This window comes from Rattus norvegicus, chromosome X, assembly GCF_036323735.1.
Source record: "Rattus norvegicus strain BN/NHsdMcwi chromosome X, GRCr8, whole genome shotgun sequence".
Classification (NCBI taxonomy): Eukaryota; Metazoa; Chordata; class Mammalia; order Rodentia; family Muridae; genus Rattus; species Rattus norvegicus.
The window spans coordinates 149,037,762-149,052,772 of NC_086039.1; the positions used below are offsets into that span (position 1 = coordinate 149,037,762).

General features: G+C 38.5%; 1 long non-coding RNA gene across 1 annotated transcript in view; it reads right to left on the bottom strand.

Annotated features, from left to right (window-relative positions):
- The window catches only part of LOC134484026 (uncharacterized), a 35,027-nt gene extending 20,440 nt beyond the window's left edge, over positions 1–14,587 (bottom strand). Inside the window, exon 1 of the long non-coding RNA XR_010061345.1 lies at positions 14,480–14,587. This is a non-coding gene — a long non-coding RNA (uncharacterized LOC134484026). The remainder of the gene's footprint in view (positions 1–14,479) is intronic.
- Between the last annotated feature and the right edge of the window lie 424 nt (positions 14,588–15,011).

Here is a 15,011-nt window from a genome sequence, read left to right on the forward strand (position 1 = left end):
CTTAAGTATACTAACATATCATCTGAAAATACTGATATTTTGAATTTTTCCTTTCCAAATTGTATCGCTTTGTCCTCCTTTCATTGTCTGATTATTCTGACTAGAACATTGGGTACTGTATTGAATAACTAGGAAGAGAGTGGTTAGCCTTGTCTAGTCTCTGATTTTAGTGGGATTGCTTTAAGTTTCTCTCCATTTATTTTGCTGTTGGTTACTGGTTTATTCTATATTGCTTTTTACTGTTTTTAGGTATGGGCCTTGAATTCCTGATCTTTCCAGTACTTTTATCATGAAGGGGTGTTCAATTTTGTCAAATGCATTCTCAGTATCTAATGAAATTATCGTGTGTTTTCTTTTTTTTTAGTGTTTGCTTATATAGGGGATACATATATGGATTTCCATATATTGATGCATTCTTGCATCTCTGGGGTGAAGCCTACTTGATAATCATTTTGATGTGTTCTTGGATCCAGTTTGTGAGAATTTTATTGAGTATCTTTGTGTCAATGTTCATAAGGGAAATAAGTCTGAAGTTCTCTTTCTTTGTTGGGTCTTTGTGTGGTTTAGGTATAAGAGTAATTGTAGCTTCATAGAAGGAATTTGGTAGCACTCCGTCTGTTTCAGTTTTGTGGAAAAGTTTGGAAAGATTTGGTACGAGGTCTTTTAATAAACAACTGATAGAATTCTGCACTAAACCCATCTGATCCTGGGCTATTTTTGGTTGGGAGACTTTTAATAACTGCTTCTATTTCTTTAGGAGTAATGGGGTTGTTTCATGGTTTTTCTATTCCTAATATAACTTTGGTACCTGGTATTTGTCAATTGTCCATTTCCAACATATTTATCACTTTTGTTGAATATAGGCTTTTGTAGTAAGATCTGACGATTTTTTTTTAATTTCCTCAGATTCTGTTGTTATGTCTCCCTTTTCATTTCTGATATTGTTAATTTGCATAATCACTCTGAGCCCTCAGGTGAGTCTGTCTATAGTTTTATCTATCTTTTTGATATTCTCAATGAGCCAGCTCATGGTATTGGTGATTCCTTTTATAGTTCTTTTTTTTTTATACTTGGTTGATTTTTTTTTTTATTAACTTGAGTATTCTTATATACATTTCGAGTGTTATTCCCTTTCCCGGTTTCCGGGCAAATATCCCCCTCCCCCCTCCCCTTCCTTATGGGTGTTCCTCTCCCCATCCTCCCCTCATTGCCGCACTCCCCCCAACAGTCTAGTTCACTGGGGGTTCAGTCTTAGCAGGACCCAGGGCTTCCCCTACCACTGGTGCTCTTACTAGGATGTTCATTGCTACCTATGAGGTCAGAGTCCAGGGTCAGTCCATGTATAGACTTTAGGTAGTAGCTTAGTCCCTGGAAGCACTGGTTGCTTGGCATTGTTGTACATATGGGGTCTCGAGCCCCTTCAAGCTCTTCCAGTCCTTTCTCTGATTCCTTCAACGGGGGTCCTATTCTCAGTTCAGTGGTTTGCTGCTGGCATTCGCCTCTGTATTTGCTGTATTCTGGCTGTGTCTCTCAAGAGCGATCTACATCCGGCTCCTGTCGGTCTGCACTTTTTTGCTTCATCCACCTTGTCTAATTGGGTGGCTGTATATGTATGGGCCACATGTGGGGCAGGCTCTGAATGGGTGTTCCTTCAGTCTCTGTTTTAATCTTTGCCTCTCTATTCCCTGCCAAGGGTATTCTTGTTCCCCTTTTAAAGAAGGAGTGAAGCATTCACATTTTGATCATCCGTCTTGAGTTACATTAGTTCTAGGCATCTAGGGTAATTCAAGCATTTGGGCTAATAGCCACTTATCAATGAGTGCATACCATGTATGTCTTTCTGTGATTGGGTTAGCTCACTCAGGATGATATTTTCCAGTTTCAACCTTTGCCTACGAATTTCATAAAGTCATTGTTTTTGATAGCTGAGTAATATTCCATTGTGTAGATGTACCACATTTTGTGTATCCATTCCTCTGTTGAAGGGCATCTGGGTTCTTTCCAGCTTCTGGCTATTATAAATAGGGCTGCGATGAACATAGTGGAGCAGGTGTCTTTTTTATATGCTGGGGCATTTTTGGGTATATGCCCAAGAGAGGTATAGCTGGATCCTCAGGCAATTCAATGTCCAATTTTCTGAGGAACCTCCAGACTGATTTCCAGAATGGTTGTACCAGTCTGCAACTCCACCAACAATGGAGAAGTGTTCCTCTTTCTCCTCATCCTCGCCATCATTTGCTGTCACCTGAGTTTTTGATCTTAGCCATTCTCACTGGTATGAGGTGAAATCTCAGGGTTGTTTTGATTTGCACTTCCCTTATGACTAAAGATGTTGAACATTTCCTTAGGTGTTTCTCAGCCATTCGGAAATCCTCAGCTGTGAATTGTTTGTTTAGCTCTGAACCCCATTTTTAATAGGGTTCTTTGTGTCCCTGCCTTCTAACTTCTTGAGTTCTTTGTATATTTTGGATATAAGGCCTCTATCTGTTGTAGGATTGGTAAAGATCTTTTCCCAATCTGTTGGTTGCCGTTTTGTCCTAACCACAGTGTCCTTTGCCTTACAGAAGCTTTGCAGTTTTATGAGATCCCATTTGTCGATTCTTGATCTTAGAGCATAAGCCATTGGTGTTTTGTTCAGGAAATTTTTTCCAGTGAACATGTGTTCCAGAAGCTTCCCTAGTTTTTCTTCTATTAGTTTGAGTGTGTCTGGTTTGATGTGGAGGACCTTGATCCACTTGAACTTAAGCTTTGTACAGGGTGATAAGCATGGATCGATCTGCATTCTTCTACATGTTGACTTCCAGTTGAACCAGCACCATTTGCTGAAAATGCTATCTTTTTTCCATTGGATGGTTTTGGCTCCTTTGTCAAATATCAAGTGCCCATAGGTGTGTGGGTTCATTTCTGGGTCTTCAATTCTATTCCATTGGTCTATCTGTTTGTCTATGTACCAATACCATGAAGTTTTTATCACTATTGCTCTGTAATACTGCTTGAGGTCAGGGACAGTGATTCCCCCTGAAGTCCTTTTATTGTTGAGGATAGTTTTAGCTTTCCTGGGTTTTTTGTTATTCCAGATGAATTTGCAAATTGTTCTGTCTAACTCTTTGAAGAATTGGATTAGTATTTTGATGGGGATTGCATTGAATCTGTAGATCGCTTTTGGTAAAATGGCCATTTTTACTATACTAACCCTGCCAATCCATGAGCATGGGAGATCTTTCCATATTCTGAAGTCTTCTTCAATTTCTTTCTACAGTGTCTTGAAATTCTTATTGTACAAATCTTTTACTTGCTTGGTTAATGTCACACCGAGGTACTTTGTATTATTTGGGTCTATTATGAAGGGTGTCGTTTCCCTAATTTCTTTCTCGGCTTGTTTCTCTTTTGTGTAGAGGATAGCTACTGATTTATTTGAATTAATTTTATACCCAGCCACTTTGCTGAACTTGTTTATCAGCTTTAGTAGTTCTCTGCTGGAACATTTGGGATCACTTAAATATACTATCATATCGTCTGCAAATAGTGATATTTTGACTTCTTCTTTTCCGATCTGTATCCCCTTGATCTCCTTTTGTTGTCTGATTGCTCTGGCTAGAACTTCAAGAACTATAATGAATAAGTAGGGAGAGAGTGGGCAGCCTTGTCTAGTCCCTGATTTTAGTGGGATTGCTTCAAGTTTCTCTCCATTTAGTTTAATGTTAGCAACTGGTTTGCTGTATATGGCTTTTACTATGTTTAGGTATGGGCCTTGAATTCCTATTCTTTCCAGGACTTTTATCATGAAGGGGTGTTGAATTTTGTCAAATGCTTTCTCAGCATCTAATGAAATGATCATGTGGTTTTGTTTTTTCAGTTTGTTTATATAATGGATCACGTTGATGGTTTTCTGTATATTAAACCATCCCTGCATGCCTGGGATGAAGCCTACTTGATCATGGTGGATGATTGGTTTGATGTGCTCTTGGATTCGGTTTGCCAGAATTTTATTGAGTATTTTTCCGTCGATATTCATAAGGGAAATTGGTCTGAAGTTCTCTTTCTTTGTTGTGTCTTTGTGTGGTTTAGGTATAAGAGTAATTGTGGCTTCATAGAAGGAATTCGGTAGTGCTCCATCTGTTTCAATTTTGTGGAATAGTTTGGATAATATTAGTATTAGGTCTTCTATGAAGGTCTGATAGAATTCTGCACTAAACCCATCCTGGACCTGGGCTCTTTTTGGTTGGGAGACCTTTAATGACTGCTTCTATTTCCTTAGGAGTTATGGGGTTGTTTAACTGGTTTATCTGTTCCTGATTTAACTTCGGTACCTGGTATCTGTCTAGGAAATTGTCCATTTCCTGCAGATTTTCAAGTTTTGTTGAATATAGGCTTTTATACTAAGATCTGATAATTTTTTGAATTTCCTCTGAATCTGTAGTTATGTCTCCCTTTTCATTTCTGATTTTGTTAATTTGGACACACTCTCTGTGTCCTCTCGTTAGTCTGGCTAAGGGTTTATCTATCTTGTTGATTTTCTCAAAGAACCAACTTTTGGTTCTGTTGATTCTTTCTATGGTCCTTTTTGTTTCTACTTGGTTGATTTCAGCTCTGAGTTTGATTATTTCCTGTCTTCTACTCCTCCTGAGTGTATTTGCTTCTTTTTGTTCTAGAGCTTTCAGGTGTGCTGTCAAGCTGCTGACATATGCTCTTTCCTGTTTCTTTCTGCAGGCACTCAGCGCTATGCGTTTTCCTCTTAGCACAGCTTTCATTGGGTCCCATAAGTTTGGGTATGTTGTACCTTCATTTTCATTAAATTCTAAAAAGTCTTTAATTTCTTTCTTTATTTCTTCCTTGACCAGGTTATCATTGAGTAGAGCATTGTTCCATTTCCACGTATATGTGGGCATTCTTAGTTTATTGTTATTGAAGACCAGTTTTAGGCCGTGGTGGACCGATAGTACGCATGGGATTATGTCTCTTTCTGTAATTGTTGAGGCCCGTTTTTTGATCAATTATATGGTCAATTTTGGAGAAAGTACCATGAGGAGCTGAGAAGAAGTTCTATCCTTTTGTTTAGGATAGAATGTTCTATAAATATCTGTTAAGTCCCTTTGGCTCATGACTTCTCTTAGTCTGTCTACGTCTCTGTTTAATTTCTGTTTCCATGATCTGTCCATTGATGAGAGTGGGGTGTTGAAATCTCCTACTATTATTGTGTGAAGTGCAATGTGTGTTTTGACCTTTAGTAAGGTTTCTTTTACGTATGTAGGTGCCCTTGTATTTGGGGCATAGATATTTAGGATTGAGAGTTCATCTTGGTGGATTTTTCCTTTGATGAATATGAAGTGTTCTTCCTTATCTTTTTTGATGACTTTTAGTTGAAAATTGATTTTATTTGATATTAGAATGTCTACTCCAGCTTGCTTCTTCCGAACATTTGCTTGGAAAGTTGTTTTCCAGCCTTTCACTCTGAGGTAGTGTCTGTCTTTGTCTCTGAGGTGTGTTTCCTGTAGGCAGCAGAATGCAGGGTCCTCGTTGCGTATCCAGTTTGTTAATCTATGTATTTTTATTGGGGAGTTGAGGCCATTGATGTTGAGAGATATTAAGGAATAGTGATTATTGCTTCCTGTTATATTCATATTTGGATATGAGGTTATGTTTGAGTGCTTTTCTTCTCTTTGTTTTGTTACCAAGACGATTAGTTTCTTGCTTCTTCTAGGGTATAGCTTGCCTCCTTATGTTGGGCTTTACCATTTATTATCCTTTGTAGTGCTGGATTTGTAGAAAGATATTGTGTAAATTTGGTTTTGTCATGGAATATCTTGGTTTCTCCATCTATGTTAATTGAGACTTTTGCAGGATACAGTAACCTGGGCTGGCATTTTTGTTCTCTTAGGGTCTGTATGACATCAGTCCAAGATCTGCTGGCCTTCATAGATTCTGGCGAAAAGTCTGGTGTGATTCTGATAGGTCTGCCTTTATATGTTACTTGACCTTTTTCCCTTACTGCTTTTAATATTCTTTCTTTTTTTGTGGGTTTGGTGTTTTGACTATTATGTGATGGGAGATGTTTCTTTTCTGCTCCAATCATTTTGGAGTTCTGTTGGCTTCTTGTACGCTTATGGGTATCTCTTTTTTTAGGTTAGGGAAGTTTTGTTCTATGATTTTGTTGAAGATATTTACTGGTCTTTGAGCTGGGAGTCTTTACTCTCTTCTATACCTATTATCCTTAGGTTTCATCTTCTCATTGAGTCCTGGATTTCTTGTATGTTTTGGACCAGTAGCTTTTTCTGCTTTACATTATCTTTGACAGTTGAGTCGATGATTTTTATGGAATCTTCTGCTCCAGAGATTCTCTCTTCCTTCTTTTGTATTCTGTTGGTGAAGCTTATATGTACAGCTCCTTGTCTCTTCTTTTGGTTTTCTATATCCAGGGTTGTTTCCATGTGTTCTTTCTTGATTGCTTCTATTTCCATTTTTAATTCCTTCAACTGTTTGATTGTGTTTTCCTGGAATTCTTTCAGGGATTTTTGCGATTCCTGTCTGTAGGCTTCTACTTGTTCTCTAAGGGAGTTCTTCACGTCTTTCTTGAAGTCCTCCAGCATCATGATCAAATATGATTTTGAAACTAGATCTTGCTTTTCTGGTGTGTTTGGATATTCCATGTTTGTTTTGATGGGAGAATTGGGCTCCGATGTTGCCATGTACTCTTGGTTTCTGTTGCTTGGGTTCCTGCACTTGCCTCTCGCCATCAGATTATCTCTAGTGTTACTTAGGTCTGCTATTTCTGACAGTGGCTAGACTGTCCTATAAGCCTGTGTGTCAGGAGTCCTGTAGACCTGTTTTCCTGTTTTCTTTCAGCCTGTTATGGGGACAGAGTGTTCTGCTTTCGGGCGTGTAGTTTTTCCTCTATACAGGTCTTCAGCTGTTCCTGTGGGCCTGAGTCTTGAGTTCACCAGGCAGGTCACTTGCAGCAGAAGAGTTGGTCTTACCTGTGGTCCCAAGGCTCATGTTTGCTCACGGGGTGCTGCCCACGAGCTCCCTGCGGCGGCATCAACCAGGAAGATCTGCGCCGCCGTTTCCGGGAGCTTCAGTGCACCAGGGTTCCAGATGGCTTTTGGTGTTTTCCTCTGGAATCAGTAATGTTTGCAGAGTGCAGTCTTTTCTGGTTTCCCAGGCGTGTCTGCCTCTCTGAAGGTTTAGCTCACCCTCCCACGGGATTTGGCCGCAGAGAACTGTTTATCTGCTCTGTCCCTTCCGGTTCCGGTGGTCTCTCAGGCCCAGGGGTCCTGCTGCTCCTGGGCCCTCCCCCACGGGAACCCAGAGGCCTTATACAGTTTCCTCTTGGGCCAGGGATGTGGGCAGGGGTGGGCAGTGTTGGTGGTCTCTTCCGCACTGCAGCCTCAGGAGTGCCCACCTGACCAGGTTGTGAGGTCTCTTTCCCATGTGGTCTGGGAGCAGAGAGCTGCTGCGGGCCAGGATACGCGGGTGTGGGACTCCTGGTAAACACAGGGAGTGCCAGGTCCTAGAGGAATTCTTCCTCTGTGTGTCCAGAGTTCAACAGGCAGGTCACTTGCAGCAGAAAAGTTGGTCTTACCTGTAGTCCCAAGGCTCAAGTTTGCTCGCGGGGTGCTTCCCACGAGCTCTCTGCGGCGGCAGCAACCAGGAAGATCTGCGCTGCTGTTTCAGGGAGCTTCAGTGCACCAGGGTTCCAGATGGCGTTTGGTGTTTTCCTCTGGAGTCAGTAATGTGTGCAGAGTGCAGTCTCTTCTGGTTTCCCAGGCGTGTCTGCCTCTCTGAAGGTTTAGCTCTCACAGGATTTGGGTGCAGAGAGCATACTTGGTTGATTTTAGCCTTGAGATTGATTATTGCCTGCTTTTTACTTTGCTGTATTTTTTTTTTTTTTTTTTTGAGCTGAGGACTGAACCCAGGGCTTTGCGATTACTAGGCAAGCGCTCTACCACTGAGGTAAATCCCCAACCCCGTATTTGCTTATTTTTGTTCCATAGCTTTTTGATATGCTCTCAAGCTGCTGACGTATGCTCTCTACCATTTCTTCCTGCAGGCACTCAGAGCTATTACTTTTACTCTTAACACTATATTCATAAGCCACATAAGTTTGGGTATATTGTGTCTTCATTTTCATTAAATTCTACACAGACTCTAATTTCTTTCTTTATTTCTTCCTTGACTAAGTTATCATTGAGTAGAGTGTTGTTCATCTTCTATTTATATGTGGGCTGTCTGTAGTTGTTTTTTTTTTTTTTTTATTTTTTTTATTTTCGAAGAGCAGCCTAAGCCCATGGTGATCTGATATGATGCATGGAATTCTTTCTATATCTGTTGAGGCCTGTTTTGTGACCCATTATAGGGTCAATTTTGGAGAAGGTACCATGAAGTGCTGAGAAGAAGGTATATTCTTTTGGTTTTGGATGAAAAGTTTTATAAATATCTGTTAAGTCCATTTTGTTCAAAACTTCTATAAGTTTCTGTATGTCTCTAATTAGTTTCTGTTTCCATGATCTGTCCATTGATGAGAGTGTAGTGTTGAAATCTCCTACTATTATTGTGTGAGGTGCAATGTGTGCTTTGAGCTTTAGTAAGGTTTCTTTTATAAATGAAGGTGCCCTTACATTTGGAGCATAGATATTTAAAATTGAGAGTTCATCTTGGTGGATTTTTACTTTGTTGAGTATGAAGTGTCCGTCCTTATTTTTTGATGATCTTTTGTTGAAAGTTGATTTTATTCAATATTAGTATGGCTACTCCAGTTTGTTTCTTCAGACCATTGGCTATGAAATTTGCTTTCCAGCGTTTTGCTCTGAGGTAGTGTCTGTCTTTGTCTCTGAGGTGTGTTTCGTGTATGCAGCAAAATGCTGGGTCCTCTTTAAGTATCCAGTCTGTTAGTCTATGTCTTTTTATTGAGGAATTGAGTCCATTGATGTTGGGAGATATTAAGGAACAATGATTGTTGCTTCTTGTTATTTTTGTTGTTAGAGGTGGAATTATGTTTGTGTGTCTCTCTTCTTTTGGTTTCATTGCAAGAAGATTACTTTTTTTTTTTTTTTTTACTTTTTCTAGGGTGTAGTTTCCCTCCTTGCATTGGAGTTTTCCATCTATTATCCTTTGTAAGGCCTAGATTTCTAGAAAGATATTGTGTAAGTTTAATTTTGTCACAGAATATCTAATTTTCTCCACCTAAGTTAATTGAGAGTGTTGCTGGATATAGTAGCCTGGGATGGCATTTTTATTTCCTTAGGGTCTACAGTACATCTGTCCAGGATCTTTTGACTTTCAAAGTCTTTGGTGAGATGTCTGGTGTAATTCTGATAGGTCTGCCTTTATATGTTACTTGACCTTTCCCCCTTACTGCTTTTAACATTCTTTCTTTGCTTGTTCATTTCCTATTTTGACTATTATGTAATGGGAGGAATTTCTTTTCTGGTCCAGTTTATTTGGAGTTCTGTAGGCTTCTTGTAATGTTTATGGGCATTCTTTCTTTAGGTTAGGGAAGCTTTCTTCTATACTTTAGTTCAAGATATTTACTGGCCCTTTAATTTGAGAGTCTTCGCTTTTTTCTATACCTATTAACCTTAGGTTTGATCTTCTCATTGTGTCCTGGATTTCCTGGATGTTTTTGGGCTATGACCTTTTGGCATTTTACATTGTCTTTGATGGTTGTGTCGATGGTTTCTATAGTATCTTCTGCCCCTGAGGTTCTCTCTTCTATCTCATGTATTCTGTTGGTGATGCTTGCTTCTATGACTCCTGATCTCTTCCCTAGGTTTTCTTTCTTCAGGATTGTCTCCCTTTGTGCTTTCTTTATTGTTTCTATTTCCATTTTTAAATCCTGGATGGTTTTGTTCATTTTGGATTGTTTGGTTGTGTTTTCCTGTAGTTCTTTAAGGGAATTTTATATTCCCTCTTTAATGGCTTCTACATGTTTACTTGTGTGTTCCTGCATTTCTTTAAGGGAGTTATTTATGTCCTTCTTAAAGTTCTCCATCATCATTATAAAATGTGATTTGATATCTTAATCTTGCTTTTTCAGGGTGTTAGGATATCCAGTATTAGCCTTGGTGGGAGAACTGGTCTCTGATGATGCCAAGTAGTCTTGGTTTCTGTTGCTTAGGTTGCTGTACTTGCCTGTTGTCAACAGGTTGTCTGTGGTGTTAGCTTGTCTTGCTGTCTCTGACAGTGGCTTGACCCTCCTGTAGGCCTGTGTGTCAGCACTCCTGTTGACCTGTTTTCTTTCAGATGGAACTGGCAACAGAGACATCTGCTATCAGGTGTGCAGGTGCTCCTGGCAACTGGCTCTCAGCTCTAGGTGCAGGCAGAAACCCAACGGGTCCTGCCCCTGACTGTTCCTTGGTCCATGTGCCCTGGTGGCATAGATAGCACTAGGCAATTTCCTCTTGGGTCAGGAATTTGGGCAGAGAGTAGTCTCCTCTTATTTCTCAGAAGTGTCTGCACTTCTGAGGGTCCAGCTCTCTCCCCCACAGGATTTGGGTGCACGAAGCTATGTGATAGGTTCAGTTCAGTTCCTGGCACAGGCCAGAATTTCTATTTACCTCCTGACTTTTAAAAACTGTATATTGTCTAGTACTAGAAGATAAATCAAAGATATATTTTATTAAGAACCTTTAGAATATAATTAAATATGATTTCTAAATATTTGTTAATGGAAGTTGTAACTACCATTATATGAGCTCTTTGTGGACGAAGCTATTACTATATATTGTTAAAGTTTGATTATATTTTGAAAATCACCATCATTCTGTAGATTCAAAAAACTAAGCCATCAAGATTATAGTACAAGGGGTTAAATTATATAATTTAGATCCAGCCTTCAATCCAAACAGTATGTATATAATTATTCAAAGACAGCCTGGCCAGTACTGCACCAGTGGTCACACTTTTTCTGGAAGGTTTACACTATGGCATGAAGAGTCTACTGCTGAGCAAGATCACTGATACTCTTTATCCCTCAGAAGCCTGCTTAATGAATACACTCCAAAGCTCTGAACCCTATATAGTAGGAAGTTTACATTTAGTTTGAGATTAATGTCTTCACATCTTGTAGCCAAAACACAAGGAGACTTTAATCAATATGGTCTTACCATGTAGCCATGGTATTAACCAAGGACAATGGCAGTAGCCTGTGATATCTTGGAGATCTCTGGGACCTCCAGAACCATTAACTTATTAAGGAGGTAGCCTGTGCTTTGTATTGAAAATTTCCTTTAGTATATCATACATTTTTAGGAGAAGTAAACCTATGCAATCAGATGCCATAGGTCCTAGTGTACAACACAGTATCATTAGTTTCCTAAATACTCAGGTTTCAAATTGCCATCCAAATATCTATGTTTATACTTATGGCTCTGTGCTGCTTTCAACCTTGATCAATAAATTTCCTTTTTAACAAGTGGGCAGCAGACAATGGATAGATAAATATTAAAAATGCTAAGAAAAAGAGATTAATCAGTTTATGCATTCATAAGCTTTGCCACTACAACTCAGAGACAATTACTAAAAAGGATGTAGAAAGATTACAAAAAAGTTGAGAATGTTGTAGAGTGCAGTGAAATATACAGAAGGCAATTCTCTTTTTATAGGACACATATTGTCCACATTTTAAATTTTATATGGCTTATAAATTTTTGTATCTTAAATGTCAATAATAACTATAACCCTCATGAACTTACAGCAGTTATATTTACTACACAAGATCAAGCTAGCTAAAACTAGAACAGATGGGAAAGGTTCTCTCCAGGTCTCACTGCTTAATAGTGGGGTAGATGCTTGAGTAAGGAAAGGCTTTAGTTATTTTGGAAATGCACTTATTTCCTCTAGTGTCTAAAAAAGAAAAATATCTGTTAAAATGAATATTCATTTCATGTTGTTGTGATAGAAAATTGCCAGAAACTTAACTTGGACAGTCACAATGGACTGGTTTGAATAAGAAAAAATCTTCCATAATCTCAGGCAGTTGTTTAACATTTTGATCATCAGTTGGAGGAAATATTTGGGTAGCTTTAAAGGGAGAATGTGTCATTTTCCTAAAGGAAGTGTATCACTGGGAGGATTTTTCAAAGCCAAGTGTTACTTTCAGGTAACTTCTCTATTTCATGCCTGTTGTCAAAATGTGAGTACTCAATTTGCTGCTTCCAACACCAGGTTATTGCTGCCACCTGTAATCAAGCTGTCCCTTCCATCATAGACTCTTATTCTTCTGGAACCATAAGCCAAAACAAACTCTGTCTTTGTTACGCTACCTGGGTCATGATTGTTTATGACAGTGACAGAAAAATAACTAAGATACATATGATTTAAAACAAGTGTCGTTTCTAAAGTCTTTAAAGTCTATTATTTAAACTTACAGTGGAATCAAGATTATGCTACTTCTAAAAGTTTAAATATATTCATGAGTTTTCATTAAAACACTTTGTGAAATTGCATCAGTCTCTTACTTCTTTCTTGACATATAGTATTAAGAAAAAGATTTTCCTCTTTCTCCATATCCTCACCAGCATTTGCTGTCACCTGAGTTTTTGATCTTAGCCATCTCACTGGTGTGAGGTGAAATCTCAGGGTTGTTTTGATTTGGTGGGATAGCAGACTGGTACAACCATTCTGGAAATCAATCTGGAGATTCGTCAGAAAATTGGACATTGAACTACCTGAGGACCCAGCTTTACCTCTCTTGGGTGTATACCCAAAAGATGCCCCAACATATAACAAAGACACGTGCTCCACTATGTTCTTAGCAGCCTTATTTATAATAGCCAGAAGCTGGAGAGAACCCGGATGCCCTTAACAGAGGAATGGATACAGAAAATGTGGTACATCTGCATAATGGAATATTACTCAGCTATCAGAAACAATGACTTTATGAAATTCATAGGCAAATGGATGGAACTGGAAAATATCACCCTGAGTGAGGTAACCCAATCACAGAAAAACACACATGGTATGCACTCATTGATAAGTGGCTATTACCCCAAATGTTTGAATTACCCTAGATGCACAGAACACATGAAACTCAAGAAGGATTACCAAAATGCGAATGCTTCACTCCTTCTTTAAAAGGGGAACAAGAATACCCTTGGGAGGAAATAGGGAGGCAAAGTTTAGAACAGAGGCAGAGGAACACCAATTCAGAGCCTGCCCCACATGTGGCCCATACATATGCAGCCACCCAATTAGATAAGATGGATGAAGCAAAGAAGTGCAGCCGACAGGAACCGGATATAGATCTCTCCTGACAGACACAGACAGAATACAGCAAATACGTAAGCGAATGCCAGCAGCAAACCACTGATCTGAAAACGGAACTCCCGTTGAAGGAATCATAGAAAGGACTGACAGAGCTTGCAGGGGCTTGAGACCCCATATGAACAACAATGCCAACCAACCAGAGCTTCCAGGACTAAGCCACTACCTAAAGACTATACATGGACTGACCCTGGACTCCAACCTCATAGGTAGCAATGAATAGCCTAGAAAGAGCACCAGTGGAAGGAGAAGCCCTTTGTCCTGCCAAGACTGAACCCCCAGTGAATGTGATTGTTGTGGGGAGGGTGGTAATAGGGGGAGGACGGGGAGGGGAACACCTATATAGAAGGGGAGGGGGAGGGGTTAGATGGATGTTGGCCCGGAAACTGGGAAGGGGAATAACAATCGAAATCTAAATAAGAAATATTCAAGTTAATAAAGATGGAAAAAAATTCTAAGAAAAAAACAAAACAAACAAAAAAACAAACAAACAAACAAAAAAAGAAAATGATTTTCTTGCCTCAGTTTTCAACATATTTATGATAACATTGTACCCATTTTGATAATGCCTAATCTCAAGATGACTTACATCTTCAAACTCTTTTCTCACAATATTCAGAGTTTCTAGGATTTAGAATATGGATCTGATAGGATGATATTATTCAATGTACAAAAATCTTTCGCCTAGGCAGAAGTTATACAACAATTTCTCATGAAGAACATATAAAGAATACAGACTATTTTATAATCCTACTAATCATCAGCCCATTAAGGAATCAACTCTAGTCAAATAATGCACCAACTTTTCTTCACAAAGTAGTACCTGTTCTTATCATATTAAACATCTAGCAAGCTGCATATGGTTTCTTGTTCTAAATAATTTAGCGGCAAAACTCTGTATCTTTGAACCATTGAACTTCAATAAACAGCTCATTTGTTCCAAAAATACATTGTATATTACGGTGTGGAGTAGTTTTCATATACATTCCTTTCAAAATTAAAGATTAGTAGTTTACATAGGTTGTGAGCTACATAACAGGAAACAATTGCTATGAGGAATAATAAAGAAAGAAATATATTAAAATACAGTGTGATAGTTTCACAAATTTATTAATGTTCTAAAATTTTCAGTTATAAATTCTGAGTTAACTTTACCATGTATGAAATTAAAACATCATAAAATCATTTAGAAGGGAAGTTTGTTTATTGTGGTATATACCTGTTCTTCTATCTCTTGAGAAGAGTAGACACAGAAGAAACAGAAATCCAGGAACAAATTTCTCTGTATAATTAGTTTGAAGTTAGTTTGAGTCACATGAGGCTCTCTATACAGAAAAGGAACAGAAAAATTTAAAGATAAGCAAAAGTGTAAAAACAAAAAAGAAAACTCATTACGGATCATAAGCAACTTTAAATTTCAACAACATAGTTTAAACTATGTTTAAAGACTAAGAATAATTCTGTATCTCTGTGCTTTAAAGTAGGTGTGGATGTCCACAGAACTACAAAGGAAAAAAATAAAAATAACAATGGTCCCTTAGCCTTTTCCATTAAAAACATGAAATTAAAAAAACAAAAGATTGCACTAAGAGCTCCCTAAGACAAGTTAAACCTGGTGGAGTTACACCAATGCCAATGAAAGGGAAGAGGGACCATTGTATTTATGAAATTAAATGATTATTTAAGTTCACTTGGAATTAATTTAGAATAATAGCTAAATATTCACAGTTGAGAAAAACATTTGTGTTTTC